Genomic DNA, 15,672 nt, shown 5'->3' with positions numbered 1-15,672 from the left:
CTGCAGGCTCCCTCCACTCAAAGTAAAGCAAAGTGCCCTGTGTGTGTGTGTGTCTGTGTGTGCATGCGTGTGTGTGTGTGTGTGTGTGTGTGTGTGTGTGTTTGCTCTCAATGTCTCTGTGGCTGTTTGAGACCCTTTTAATTATTGCTTTTTATTCTTATTACTTTCTTATTAATCACGACAGCAATCATTATAGTATTATAGTGTTTTTTATTGAATGGGTATTGTATTGTATTGGCCGACTTCCTCCAGACATCCACAAATGAAGCCGAATTATCCCAAATACAAATTCTGCCATCTTGTGCATTTGGAGTCATCAGCGACTGGGGGATGGTCCCAATGGAGCCGAGGTCCAGCTGATGCACATGCTCGACCAATCGGGAGCCAGGCTCAGCTGTCAATCATCATGTTTCACCGGGTTATTATTATAACAAATTGCTAATATAAACCAAACTTGAAAAAGATATACTTCTATTGTTTTCAGTGTGCTACAGCAATGAGATCTTTCTGTCATTGTTTTACATTTTATTATGATTATATCTGATTACCTTGATAAACCTGACACCAGTTACCGACCTCGTGTGATAGGCAGTTTGGATGTGAGGGAAAATGGTAAAATATGCCACATGTGTAATATATGACAATATAATTTTAGTAGATACAATGAGAACAGAGAAGGGGCAGTAAATTATACAGTTTATGCGATCATGAATAGATTTGTCATCATCATATAAGAAGACAGAAAATGGGTTTTTTGAATTACCCCGTTTTTTTTCTGCCATGAAACTGACATTGTAATTGAATAAATCCATTAAAATGTCTGAATTGTAGCAGGTTCATATTAAATGTATTTTTGCTTAAATGTTGATCTTTCTCATATGTATCTCATACAAACCAGTCATTAGCTTCTGACGAAACTGGGTCATGTGATGCGTCTTATGTGCATCGTGGCATCCTGACATTTTCAAAAGACCGCCCCAAGGAAGACATTGTAAAGTGAAAACTTAGCTTACAGCTACTTAAATGCTTCCCGGGCAGTGCTGAACAAATGCCAAATACAGAACAAGATTCACGAACACAGGAAAAGAAAACTCCTTCCAGGATTTGGAGCAGAGTGATCCACATCCAGAGAAAACAATGACCTGTCTTTACGGAGACTAATCCTTCAAAAGACAGATATTTTTTAATGAAACCTGTTTTATAATAGTCTGTGGATTTTCTGTGGATTATGTAGAGCATTTGTTTATGTTTATTTTTTACCAGCACACAATTAAATATCATGATATATCATTTATTTGTTATTCAGAGATGGATATCTCAAATCCTCCGTAAGTGAAACAAAAAGATCTGCACTCTTAGGTGATGTGATGACATTTATACAAATATTGTATATTACATCCAATTCTGGTTAAACCTGCTCTGAAACAGGTTAGACAGTGAGAATAATAAAGTCAGTTATTACATCAGTACTCTCACATGTTACCGTCTGAAAATAATACTCATCGTAAATAGAAGAGTATGAATGTTTGGTAAAAGCCACAGGTGAGAGATAAAAGCTTTTGGAGTATTCAACCAAATCTGATTCTTTAAATGACACACAAACACACACAGAGTGTACACACACACACGGTACTGTCCAGGGGTGACGTCATTATAAAAGACAGAGGAGGCTAATAGCCACTGAGAGGCACTGTAGTTCACGCTTTTCCTCCCCACAGCCTTTTGAAGAGCCAGTGGAGCCTCACCATTATTTGCATGCCAGAACTTGGTGTTTGTTTAGTCGGCGAGGCAATTAAAGCCAATTCCAACAGGTTTAATTAGATTGATTTGAATAATTGTTTTGAAAGGCACTGTAGATCCCATCATCACGGTAAATCCAGGATTAGGGGCACTCATTTGATTTGCATACTCTTACATCTAATTCAGCCGACCTCAGGAAGCATTGATCAGAGATAAGTATGAGCACTTTTTGTTTTACTGTTGCAGATACAGGCTTTATTGCGTCTTTCTTTTTTTTTCCTACGGAGTAAAATCAATGTATCATTTAAAACTGCTGCAACACGCGGAATTCATGTTAAGTGTGTGAGGGTCCAGGAAGGTCAGTTTGGAGCGGAGAGGGGGAGCGCTGTTATACAGCAGATGCATAATAACGTGAAGGTCAACAAGATACTCATCATGCTCGGTGAAATGCAGCACTTAAAAGGGCCAGCGATCCATTATTAGTTGCACGTATGCGGCGGCGAAACGATGATCAAACCAAGTGTAAATCTACCCAAGGCTAGCACAACAAGAGGTGAAGGAGAAACAGAGAGCGAAAGGGGATAAATATAGGAGGGCCCGAGCCGCAGATTAATTGCTGACAAAAAGGACACATGACCGAGACAAATGAGGAAGTGCAAGGTCTGGTGAGTCGAGGAGGAGGCTGCCTCGATCCACTTGTGGGTCTGTAGGCCAATGCCACCCCCTCCTCCGATACCCCCACGACTCCTTCTGCCCTCAGACACATGATTCTCCACTGCAACATGAAGAGAGACTACAAGCTCTCCTCCCCCCAGTGCTGCTGATAGGACGATAATGGAGCATTCCTTGGAGTTGTTTCTCATTCATGCTAGCTGTGACAAGGGAGGAACACTTCTTTTTTTTTTCCACTGAGGGCAGCTAACTCTCTCAGCCAAGATCAGTGGCATGTAACCTGAGAGTTCGGCACAATGCCGCCCTCTCACTCCAATCTTCTCATTTGTCTGCTGTGGATATGAGATGGATACTTACCTGTCTCTCTGAGAGTGTTGTTCATTTATTGCAGCTGCACCGGGTGGCATGGTGCAACATCAGAGTTCCCTATGGTGTATGACCAAAAAATAGGCCATTATTGCATTTTGGTGGGGGAGTTGTCCCATTTATCAAAACCAAATTGCTAGAGAAACTCGAAATCCAAGGTTTTACGAGAAAACAGAGGTGTTGATGTCAACTCATGATATTAACTTTAGCTTGAACCTTAAGACACAGGAGGGGGAAAAAAGTGCAAGAATGTCTGGATTTGTCCAGCACTGTGTAATCACAAAGGAATGTCCTGAGACATTTCTGCTTTTCCTCTGCAAGACCCCTCTTTTCCCACGGCTTGTCCAGATCTTGAGAATCTGTTTCCTTTCGCTCTCCCTCCCTCCGTGTCCCTTCCTCCCTCTCCCTCTCTCTCTCCCTCTGTCTCTGTCTCTCTCTCCCTCTGTGTTTGTGGAGACACATGAATACCACAAAGGCCGGTTTATAGGAGAACTACAATACAAGCCCAGTGTCTTCACCAGCACAAAGAGCAAGAGTCTATGCCTTCTGAGAGACCTCGAGGACGCAGCATCTAGGTTGAGGTTGTGAGTTATTTCCAGTTCGAATCAATCGGAACTTTCATGGAAACAAAAACACAACACAGCAGAGTTGAGTAAGCTCTGAGCCCATATTATAAGTTGCTGTCCCTGAGGGAATTTCCTGTTTTGTGTGTTCAGGAACCTCAAGAGATATGTTTCGAAGGTTAAGAAACGGTGTAGAACAACAAACCAGAGGCTAAATGCGGCCAAAGATTTGTGTTGTGTGGAGTTTGGTTGTTTGCTCTCAGTGCAATAACTCCGTTTTAAGATCATCTCAGGTTAACTTTAGAACAGGCGGATATTATTAGCTATTATTTGCACTTTTTGTAATTTAGGTTCTCTTTGTTCAGTTGATGGTGAACTGGTTATTTTAAGAGTGATTGAGCCTGCTTCAAACACAGGACTGGAAACATACATGTGAACGGATCAAATGCAAGGCCACATGTGTTAACACTTTACATTACATGTTTGAGGGGGGGCACCATCTACAAAGTGAACTACTTGTGGTTCACTTCTCTCGCTGTAGCTTTGCTCTGAACATAAATCCTATCTAGGGCTGCAAAGATTAATCGATCAGTCATCTAGCACTAGATTTATAGTTTTTTTTAAATGAAAAAAGTAAAGATTCTCTGTTTGAGCTTCTTAAATGTGAATATTGAAAACGTGAGTTTCTTTGCTCCTCTAATAATGACAAGCCACATTTGAGGAGGGTATCTTGAGGTTTGCGAAACAAAAATCAACAATCAAATTTCTGGACCAAACATCTAATCGATGAATCAAGAAAATAATCCACACATTAGTCGGTAATGATAATAAATAAAGCCCTTCTCCTATCAGGGTACATTTTTTTAATTGAGATTAAAATGCTACTGCAGACAAAATGAAGAATCAAACACCTGATTACCGGTTGAGAGGGAGCCCGTGACTTTTAGCAGTGTTTCACCCTAACCACTAAAGGCTCAAACAGATTTCCAAGGATTCAAAGAACATTTGTTGGTCTTAATGTTCCCCAGACACAAAGTGACATCTGCCTCCCTCCCCTGCGTGCCTGCTGCTCTTTGTTCGGAGGAGCTCTGAGGGGAGAGCTCATTGAAGGCGAAGATGATGTCACCATTGTGATCATTACTGTGCAGTGTGGTGCCCTATTTTTGACCAGGCGTCACTGAGGGCAGGCCAAAATGTCCGCCTGCACACTGCCAGGAGGAACAGTGGCCTGCCAGTATTAATTAACACAGGGCCGGTTTTCATAAGTCCTAAAACCGTCTTAAGACCACCCCCACAGGCCGACCGACCCAAGACCACGTTCAGATGCTTGTCAACAAATAGATCCTCTGAGCAGCCTGGTGAACGTCTGCGGACGTGTTCTTAACCTCGTGGTCCGGACGCTTTTGTCTTAGTCTGTTTCATGTTTCATTGAACAAATGATTTATTCAGTATTTCCAGTATATCCCTCTTTTCTCAGACAAATGTGGACACGTATCAGTGCATTTATTTCCTGCTGGAAAACAGATTCTGTTCTGCAGGCCACAGTGTGACCAAGATGTGTATTTACCTTCACTAACATCAGACCTTTACTGCTTCACTCATAGTTATTCAGTAACTAATCGCTCGTCCTGCCCAGCTGGATAAATACTCCAGTTCAGTGTGAACATGTCTGTTGAATCATTTATTTTTCCAATCAAAGAAATTAATATAAACGGTTAATTATTAAATGAACACAAACACACACTGTCACATTGATAAGAAATACGCACAAATGATATGTGTTAAAATTAATTGCAATTGGCTTCCGGGGAGAAATAAGTGTGTATTTAGTTTAAATGGTAATTCTATTGGCTAAATAGGCATTTAAAGACTTGTATCACTGTAAATGAGATCATTACAGTGTACAACAAATATATATTTAGTTTACAAGAGATCGTGTTTGACACCTTCGCGCTTTAAAGCTTCATTCAGCAGAAATGATTCATAATGAAACTTCTGAACGTGCAGGTGTGACAGGCTGACAGACAGATGTTAACACGCTCTGACTTCAGCGTCACCGATTTCTGTCACCCCAAGCACACAGATCAGATTGTTTATTTCTCTCCTCTGTTTTTATATGGTGGGTTTTATTGTTGAAGTTCCTCTTGCACTTGTCTTTTATATAGATTTAGTTCCCTGGAGGATCTGAGACAAATTAATAATTGGTATTTCCTAACACCCTGATTTTATAAAAACACATATGATTACTCAAAATCTCACATAGCCAACTCCATTCTTGTTAATAGCAGTAAATAGAAGCCTCTCTCTAAAACACTCTGAGGTGAACGTCAGCTCATGATGCAGCTTAAACGAGATTATTTTGCTGAGACACTTCCAAAAATCTCAAAGTGTATTTGAGCACTCAAGCTTCAAATTAATTTAAAACTGTGGGAAGAACTCAAAAAGGTCTGTTCCGAATATTAAAAACACAGAGAAGGCAAATGTGCAGGTGAGTTGTCGGTGAATCAATTAAATAGTGAGAATTAAAGCTATTTCTGATTAAATCTTATTTTGAACATATATTTTCTAATTTAGCACTGTGGATAAAACGGAAATCTTTCAACTTAAACAAAATATAAAATGTATTGCAGCGCTTCAAATCATAGTTTATATGTTTTCGTAAAAGGATCTTAGATTTTATATATATTTAAACAAATCTGCATCAGTGAAAACACGTCCCTTTTCTCTGACGGCCTTGACGCACACCGTCTGAAAATAGCTCGCTCACATGATATATGCCTGGACATTTATTTTTGCATTTAGATGAGACTTTAAGGTCTATAATTAGACAATAGGAAACATTTGATACAATGCATTAGCATCCATGTCACTCTGGACCTTTTATCTTTAATATAGGAGCTGAGAGAATTAACATGGAGGACAAACCAAAGCCTGATTCACCTTGCACACAAATATATGTGCTAATTCTTTACTATTGATGTATCCACATCAGGGTATTTTCTGTCAAGTAAGGTTTGCTCTTATGATTATAGGCATGTGCAATTTGACAAGTTATGATGCTGAGTGCGACGGCCATTTTCATTTAATAGCAGCACACTATCTTGACATGTGTTCAGAATGGGGTTGAACAGAGGTATTTAAAGGGAATGAAACACGTTCCTGTCGTTATTGTCCCACTGTCCTTGAACTAAACTGATCCTCTTCACCAGGCAATTTGATTCAATTATCTTTTATTATGTTTTCAATACACACTGACAATAGTTATTTTTGTTGTGTTTCTTTTCTATGTTGTAAGTGAAGTTAAAATGTGAGATGAATCTCAGAAGAATCCTCATGTATGTGGATTTCAAAATGAAAACACTTCTTTCAGAAAGCCTGTCTTGCAATTAGGGATTTCATTTCGGGAAGTTACACTGCCTACTGCACCTCATTTCTATTTATTTATATCATGGACTATGTCTTAAATGTTATTTTCTCATATTAAATAGGTGCTTTTATGTTATTTGGGCAAATGCTGCTTCAGTGAATCCCAAATTCCCTTTCCCATTCACGAATGCAGTATGTCCTAAATGAAAGTGGCATTCATACTAAATGCTGATCATGTAGCACAAAGAATGGCTAATTGGGCGATTAGTTACGAGTTCCACTGTCAGTATGTTGCAGTGTGTATAACCGTTCTCCTTTTCTACGCTTGATCCACATTTTCAGGGAACTCTCTGCCAAAGTTGTAAAATAAAAAATAAAAAGGAATCTGTCTGCAGAAGGCTGAACGCTGTAAAATCTCAGATGACTGACGTTTCCAGTGATGATGTCTGTCGATATGAGCCGAGAGCCTCCTGTGGATTAGCATTTGAGTGGAATCTCGTAGCTTACCTTTGCATTACAAATCACCAGTGGTGACTTAATAGAAGCAGTTCTGTCTCCGTGGCATCCCAATAATGTCTCTTTTTTTCCCCTCCAGGTAATGACCGTGCATTATTCAAGTAATGTTTGTGTGTTTATGTATAACAGACCATGTAAACCGGGGTTGTAAGAAAATTAAAAAAGCAAAACAAGACGACGCGGTGTCACAACTGCACAACGGTGATAACTAAACTCACCCTTTCTATGTGGGTCAGAGAAGTGAGATGAACACAGCAAAACCGAACTTATGATAATAAGGGGGGGGGGGGGGGGGGGGGGGGGGGGGGGGGGGTGGAGGATTCGCTTATCTCCCAAAGTATTCTCTTGTGTCACAGATGTGCGTTCGCCGGCTGCAGTGGACAGAAATCAAAGCTCGTCGTATGTAAACCTTGATAAAGTAAAGCACTGAAGCTTGAAATTCCTTCGGGTGTGAAAGTCATTTGCCTTGAATAAAAAAATCCCCTCAGTCCGTCACATAATGCACAATAAGACAAACTGTCACTTAACTCTTATCAGTTTGTCCTGTTTGCATTTCTTTCTTGATCTTTTTCTTTCTTTTTGTCAGGCCCATGAGCTGAGGGGTAAATTACATCCCACTTCAATTTTAAACTTGATGAAATTATAAAAACCAAGTGCTCAGATAACTGTAGTTAACAGTGTTCAACAGTAGGGCTCCTTCAGGGTGATATTCATGTCGGCTGGAGGGGAAAATACTAGGTTGATTATCGAAGCTAAAGCCCTGCACTTATGCGCAGATTCAGCAAATGGAAAAATCTGCTGACATTTTGTGTGGTGCGTGCGTGTGTATGTGTACACACTGATGTGGATAAAGATGTGTTTCTGTTTGATTCAAGGTCGTTTGGCTCTGCTCAGGTTGGGGTGACATTTGCTTGTGATCTCATTCTTCGTGGAGAGATGCATCACTGCGGGGCCGGGACTTGTTTCTCCACTTTCCTGGCACAAATGACTCCTCATTCCCAGAAAAGGAACATTCTAATTCTCTCCCTCTCTCCCTCTCTCCCTCTCTCTCTCTCTCTCCCTGCCTCTCTTTCGCCATCAGTCACACACTGACAACATGTGCACACAGACTGCCTCTCCTCACTGAATGACAGTGTGAATGTACCTCATCAACGAATGACTCACTCTACTACTCTGCTATTATGATGATTTCTCCCTTCTGTGTATTACATCATGCAACAGAGGGTTCTGCTCAGTTACATTCACCACAATAAACACTCTCTGAGTGCACTCGCTTCGCCTGCGCAGGGGCTTGTTCGTCAGCCTTGCATGGAAAACATTATTTAGTTGATTTGTCAAATCGCTTTCTATCTATAGTTCATTTTGAGTGTGTTTAGTCGAAGGCTCTTTTCTTTCTGAAAGCTGTAAAGGCTGACGATGGGATCGCTTAAAACATTTGTGCCACAAAACCAATTCTAACATCCATTAACCTGCTTCCGGTAGATGTCCCCGGGGTTAAAGGTCAAGGATTAATGCATATTTCACTGTCACACTGATTCCCATACGCCATAGGTGTGGTTCGGCTTCAAGAATATTTATAATTGGGTGAAGCCAAACCCCCTTTTTCTCACTAAGAGATAGTGCGATAGCGATCAATAACAGTGCTCATCTGACATAATTGCTGAATTTTATGTCAGCGAGAGAATATGAGTGTTCCTTGAGGCACACCGATATTCTACATATAGCAGCCGCAAATTGGTCCCCCGTGCTTTAATCACACAGGCAGTTCAAATCATTGACTTTGCAAATCATTACATCTCACAAGGCATTGTGTTCAAGACTACTGATGTATTGAAAGGATGCCACAAAGAGGAGACACTACATGGATGGGAATAATTGCAGTTCTCTTTTTGCAGGGTTCTTATATTAATCCAAAACAAAAGATTAAATTAAACTCACAAGTTGTAAGATGTCGCAGGCAAGGGAGGAACAATTGCACTCGACTCATCCTATGCAGAAGAACCTTGTCTTAATTTAATTTATTGGGTGTTTATTTAATACTTATTATGTGGGTCACAACAATAAGTGAGACCTAATTCAATTGCATGAAAAGACTTCCTTAGGCCACTTTTCTTCTGAGCGAACACTATTTTAAGCTCCATTTATGGTGTTCAAATTAAACATCTCAGAGTTGCTGGAAGCTTCTTGTGTTAATGGAATCCCACATAGTGGATTGTGTGGGGAGGAGAGCAGATGAATCTGTATTCCCTGAATGTGTCTGGGCAAAAATCAATAAATGCAAGCACAGCTCCTCGCCTCTGACGGCTGTCCCTGTCTTTGCATCGTGAACTAATAGAAAAATAATAATTAAATCCAAATCACCAGATTAATTTGTTTTCCATCAGTCTCAGGAGAGATCCTTTTTTTCCCTGTTTCTTTAGTGGCTCATTATACTTTCTAATCAAGACAAAAAAAAAGAAGTCCTTCTTTTAGACAGACATGCTGTCTCCCTTCCCCCTTCTCTTCCCTGTGGTGTGCTTTCTCGCATTGCAGTCATTGTGCTGGCACTTATTATGTTACAAATGACCGAGGTACGGCAGGCATTCTCAGTGTGCATGCAAAGAGGGCCCACCCTTCCACGCTGCTAGTGCCTTCTCCTAATGACGAGGCTCAGAGTGCCCCACCACGCCACCCCATGCAGCCCTCTCCCCGTATTCCCGCCCCCATGTGCTCTCTTTAATGAAGATTCTCCAATGCAATTAAAAAATCCTTGCTTCTCGCTGCTACTGTATGACAAACAGAGCCACTGTCATTCCTCATGGCCTGTCATCCCTGCAACAAGAGGCGGAGGAGATGGAGAAATACACCAGGGTGCCAGTGGCTAGGGGGACAGATAGAGAGGATTGTGCGCGTGGGTGTGTGTGTGTGTGTGTGCATGTGTGTGTGTGTGTGTGTGTGTGTGTGTGTGTGTGTGAAGAAGAGCAAAACGCCCCCATCTCAACAGGTAATGGAAAGGGGCAGAGAGGAAAATCAATGACCAAAGAACATGGAGAGCGAGCTTATAAAATGGCTTTAACTGCACAGCACAAGCTGAATAAGGGCTTCTGTGTCCATCCGACCAGCTCGGTGATGGTGCATGTTTTATCAGACCCCCACCCAAACCCCACCTATTCTTCTTATCTTTGTTTTAAATGTGTACAGATAAATCCTATGCATGTATCCATCAGAGAAAGTTCGGGTGATGCTTTTGGACGTGGTGACATAACAGCCGATCGGGGAAGAGAGAATAATTTGCCTTTATGGTCATTTATAATGTTTATGAAGCATTAATATGAATGTGCCCGTAAACCAACACTCCATCACGCCGCTAACAATGGCTTCATTGTTTGCGTGTGATTTACGAGGTATCTATAAACTAACAGCCGACAGTTTGTTAATCCTGTATAATACCTGTTAAAAAGTGTGTACTGCCACTGGTGATGGGACACACCAGTTGGCTGCGGCTGCTGGTGACCCATCCCCGTCAGGGTGGGGCATCATAAGAACAGTTACCCACCCCATCTGCAAAAAAAAAAAAAAGAAGAAAAAACACACCACCACCGCCCCTCCAGCCCACCCCCTTGTTGTTTTCCAGTTGAATGAAATAATCTTCCCCCGTCTGGAAACCCAGTCTGGGTCAGAGGGCCTGCGTTCAGCCTGTTGCTTATTGTGTGTTCAGAAGAGGAGGTAAAGCATACAATTAGGCACAGATGGCCGTCTTTGCCAGGCGATGTATTGATCCTATCCCGAAGAGGATCTGTCCCATTTCTGTGTTGTTGTTTTTTTTTTTCCCTCTGTGTGTGTGTTTGGCAAATGCCTTCATTTTGGAGCCTGAGTTGTCTGTCTGATTTGTGTTTGTTTGATCATGTGTTTCTGAGCCGTCCTCATTTGGTCAGTTAGTAGTGATACACATGGGGGGATCTCAGTGGCTCAGTGCTGAGGAACGACTATAGGTTCATTCATGAAACCGGGATTTTACTGATGTCGGATAAATAGACGGGTGGAGATTCTGAAGGGAAATGGAAAATTGACTGTTTATTTTGCACTCGCAGCAATCAGACACAGCGTGAGCCCGTTACCTGCTTTGATATCATGGTCAGTCGGTGTTTAGAGCCTCATGTGTACATGACAATATCACATTCTGGATTTGAAAACCTCTCACAGTTCTGACAGAGTTGATCAGTGATAGCTGCACCTAAGTCCAACTTTAATTCATCGGGTCTAAATATGAGAGTTTAAACTGTTAATCCAATAATCAACAGATAGAAAATCAAATCAAGGGCTATTTTTTTTAGAAGATTGTGTTATTATTTAATATGCAAAATGCCAGATATGGTCCTTCGGTGGTCGGTGTGTGTTTAGTACCTGATGTGTACATGATAATATCACATTCTGGCTTTTAAAACATGTCAGAGTTCTGACAGAGTTGATCAGTGACAGATGCACCTTAGTCCAACATCAACTGAGCATTCAGTGTCTCTAATATAATCAATAGATAGAAAAAATCGATCAATGGCTATTTCGACGTTTGTGTTAACATTTCATATGCAAAATGCCAAATAATGTCCTTTTCCACATTATCGTGATACTGAACTTTATTGTTAAAGCACATTTTGAAAAGAATACATAAGAAATTAAGTGTCACCGACTAATCTGTAAGTTATTATTTTTATTATCAGCTTTATTATTATGAAAAGTCAGGATTGGTGTTTGTTTTATCCACCAAACAGTTCCTAGAAATACCTGTGAAAAAAAAGCAAATCTTGATAAAAATCATAAAAATAGCTGCTGATTAATTTACTTACAGCAATAAACCCAGTAATCGTTGCAGCTCCAGTAAATCCTCTATTCTTAGAGCAGCAAATCAAACCAGAACATGCATCAAACCAGTAATTAATCAAAGTGACAATAAAGTTATTTTCATTTAGAAAATGAAATACCAAACGCATAAAAAAAAACAAAAAAAAACGTGTTTATTTATTTAAGTCTTTAATCGTGCATGTTTGTTTATTATGTCATGTGTTGGCTCCGGTGGCCCGATCATCGCCATGAGGTCCGCAGGACAAGACGCGAACAAACGGATTAATAAATAAAAGTTGCAACGATCCGACACGTTCTTCTAAATAAAAGAAAAAAAAGAAGTGAGGGACGGTCAGCGAGAGAAGGATCCGTCGTTTCCGCGGCCGCTGCACAAATAATAAGTTTTTCTTTGTGTGGCGGTAGTGAGCTGACGTCAGGTCGGTTCCTTGAAGTGGAGCTGAATAAACCTTGAGAAGAGTCTCCTTCAATCTGCTGTTAGTAACTAACACACGCGCGCTCACTCACACACACACACAAGCCGAGACTCAATTACTGCCCAATTCCCTTCTTTATCATTCGTCCCCGACCTCTTCCACAAGCTAAAGGAGGAAAAAAAGAGGCGAGAAGCAGGAAGAAGACCGAGCCGAAGTGTTTAGCAGAGCTTAGGAGAAGAGAAAGCCCCACGTTGGACATTAAGTAAAGTGTCGAAACTAAAAACAAGGTAAGTGTTTTATTTCCTCTGACGCTGTTTTGTCTCTTTTCTTTCCCCTTGAAGCCTCATCGCGGTTAGAGGAAGAAGCTGCGCACGGAGCTGCCGTCGGTTCTTCTCTCTTTTCGGTGTCGCTCCTCTCCGCGTTTTATCGCAGTTATCTCGGTGTGTCCCTCCAGCACTTAGACGGGGACACAGCCGACGTCCGCTCCTATTCCTCCGGGGTGACCCGATAGTGGGAACCGTCTTTGTGTCCCTTCTCCTCTCCCCCCTCTGCGGGTTGTTGTGTGTCCGCTAACTTGTCTTTTTTTAAACCGCTGGGAGGAATTCAACTTTTTCTCTGGTTCTGGGTTCGCCGGGTAGTGTCGCGGTGCAGTGGCCGGGTGGAAGCGCAGTTGTTGCGGGGTGTTTTTTAGCGTATTTTCGCTGAGAGAGGAGACATGTGGAAGGAGGAGGAGAAGGGGGGCTGGAAGTGCGAGGCGACCGCCGCTGGTCCTCGCTCGTCCGTCCGTTTAAAACCCATCCGCTCTAATGGCCCCTCCAGTCCGCAAACACAAACAATTAGCAGCAAACACACAAACCCCCCTACACACACACACACGGTCGGACGTGTTGTAAACATGTGTGTTGTGTGTTTGTTTCGGTCTTTTGCGGAGAAGGCTCCGGAGTTTTTTCCGCGTTGTTTAGCCGCACTGCTCGCCTGCCGGCCCGGGGAGGAGGAGGAGGAGCTGCTGCCGTCGCGGTCGCTTCCTCGAGCCGAGCAGGCGACGCAGGCGGCGGTCGAGTTGTCGAATCTTATCCCTTTGTGTATATTACAATATCCTCCATCTTTCTCCCCCCTGCCCCTTCCGAAACAACAAGCCTCTCGCCATCTTGGTTATTTTAAATTCGTCCCCTCTGAAGCACCCCTACCGCCCCCCCCCCCCCATTTACCCCCCCCCCCTTACACTCACACAAACACACTTTTAAAAGGAAATGGATCCACGTTTTTTTTTTCTCCTCTTCGCAAGTTTTACGAAAAGTTTTTAAAATACTTTTTTACACACAAAACCCACAACATTGCGTCCTGTGCGTGGGTGTTTAAAGGGACATTGAAGATGGTAGATGGTTTGTCAGAGATGATTTAGACTCGTGTTATACATCAGAAGATGGACGTGTTGTGTGTGTTTTTAGACACACGTATAAGGCGAGGTGGTGCAGGTCAGGGTTGTGGTGTTTTTCGCACAGATGCTGGTGTTTGGGTTTCAATCGCGAATTGAATAAAAGCATCACAGTGTCTTATTTTTAAAGAGGACAATGTGAAAATGGGGGGGTTCAGCGTTTTAGCCACTGCTGCTTTTTGTTTATCTCCGCAATTGCACATGAATGAATGAATGGAGGAGGAGGAGGAAGGAGGGAGGGAGGGAGGGAGGAAGAGAAGGGGGGAAGAAAGGAAGGATTTTAATTACCAGGAATCCTATTAAGGGAAGGACAGCATAACAAATATTTAAATATATTAGTGGATGTCGCTGCCAAATGCTTTTGAATCCCACAGTTGTTTGAAATAAACGTATAGGAACTATTTATTGTCCTGTGAAGAACCGTCTGTTGGCAAATGGTGCAGTGTTTGTTTACACAAAGTTGAATTGATGTGATTGATTGACAGGTTGTGCACACTCATTGTTACACACACACACACACACACACACACAGACACACACAGACACACTCACACACTTGAATCCTTCCCGGCTAAGCTGTGCTGCAACAGTTTAGACGGGAGGCTCCTCTTATCCACTGACTGGAAAACGGTGACCTTATTCAATTCCTGTCGTCCATCTTAACAGGAGATGATATTTTGGCTCATTGCGATCAGCCCCCCCTCTCCCCGTCAGAGTTTGAACAAAAAAAACAAAACAACTGACTTGATCTCACTTTCTTCCCCATGTCCCGTTAGCAGTTTGAGGAAGAGGAGGGGGGGGGGGGGAAAGAAAAACAAACTGGGTAAATGCTTTGAAATGGAAAATGTGATCATTTCACCTCCCACCTCTTTTGTTTGCCCGTTTATTGCTGCAAAGCTGGAGTGCAGAGGAGCAGATGTTTAGCCAAACACGAAGGCGCGGTGCCTCTGTCCTTATGGGGATGGCTTTCCCTCCTTTCACTGCTGATGCATCTATATGACAGCTGCTTGATTTCATGGAGCTGCTAAGAAGCCATTAGTGGTATCAGTGAATTGAAACGGAACAGTGTCTCACAGTTTTCCACCACTATTACAGCTGTCTATTGTTAGCGTCATTTTGTGCAGATTTGTTTGAGTGTGAGAGTGTGTGTTTGTGGGAGCGCTGATGGTGTGCGTGTGTGCGTGTGTGTGCACAAGTGCTGCAGCTGAACATACAAACCAAGAAGAAGTACTAATATATTTGTGCAGTGTGTTTTCTCCTAATTTAAGAGCGGGTGAGCGAGAGCAAAAGGGGGGAATAAATGTGTCAGATTCCGTTTGCCATGTCGGTTTGAAATGAAAGCACACTGTGCCACCTCAAGCACACTCAAATCAGAGATGTCTCTCCTTGCCAGGCTAAGAAAGAAAAAAAACACAACTCTCAGCTGGAGTTTTAGTCTGTCTCTCTCTCTCTCTGTCTCTCTCTCTCTCTCTCTCTCTCTCTCTCTCTCTCTCTCTACCTTTGCTTCTCTCTCTCTCTTTCAAATTGGAGCTGTTGTTTTTGAAGAGATAAAGGAGGACTTCCGCTTGACTTGAACATTCAGGAATTAAGGATAGACATAGCTAAGCCCTATTTGCATGTCTACCAAAGTCACAGCAAACGGTTGCTATTGACTAAGCTGATTAGGTGAAATTAGGTTCACGAGCTCTGTGTCTGGGGGTGCTGAATCTGACAGAACTTGGACAGCTTTGGAGAAGACAATCCCATGAGCACACAATGCTGT

At 42.2% G+C, this 15,672-nt stretch overlaps 1 protein-coding gene across 9 annotated transcripts in view; it reads left to right on the top strand.

Moving 5' to 3' along the window:
• The first annotated feature begins 12,273 nt into the window (after positions 1 to 12,273).
• The window catches only part of baz2ba (bromodomain adjacent to zinc finger domain, 2Ba), a 69,395-nt gene continuing 65,996 nt past the window's right edge, over positions 12,274 to 15,672 (top strand). For all 9 annotated transcript variants that reach the window (XM_053445490.1, XM_053445404.1, XM_053445322.1 and 6 more), the window contains exon 1: positions 12,274 to 12,762. The gene's annotated coding sequence lies outside the window, so the exon portion shown is untranslated. The remainder of the gene's footprint in view (positions 12,763 to 15,672) is intronic.

This window comes from Pleuronectes platessa, chromosome 1 (genome assembly GCF_947347685.1).
Source record: "Pleuronectes platessa chromosome 1, fPlePla1.1, whole genome shotgun sequence".
Lineage (NCBI taxonomy): Eukaryota > Metazoa > Chordata > Actinopteri > Pleuronectiformes > Pleuronectidae > Pleuronectes > Pleuronectes platessa.
Note: the sequence above shows the minus strand (reverse complement) of the source record. Positions and strands in the feature narration are given on the sequence as shown.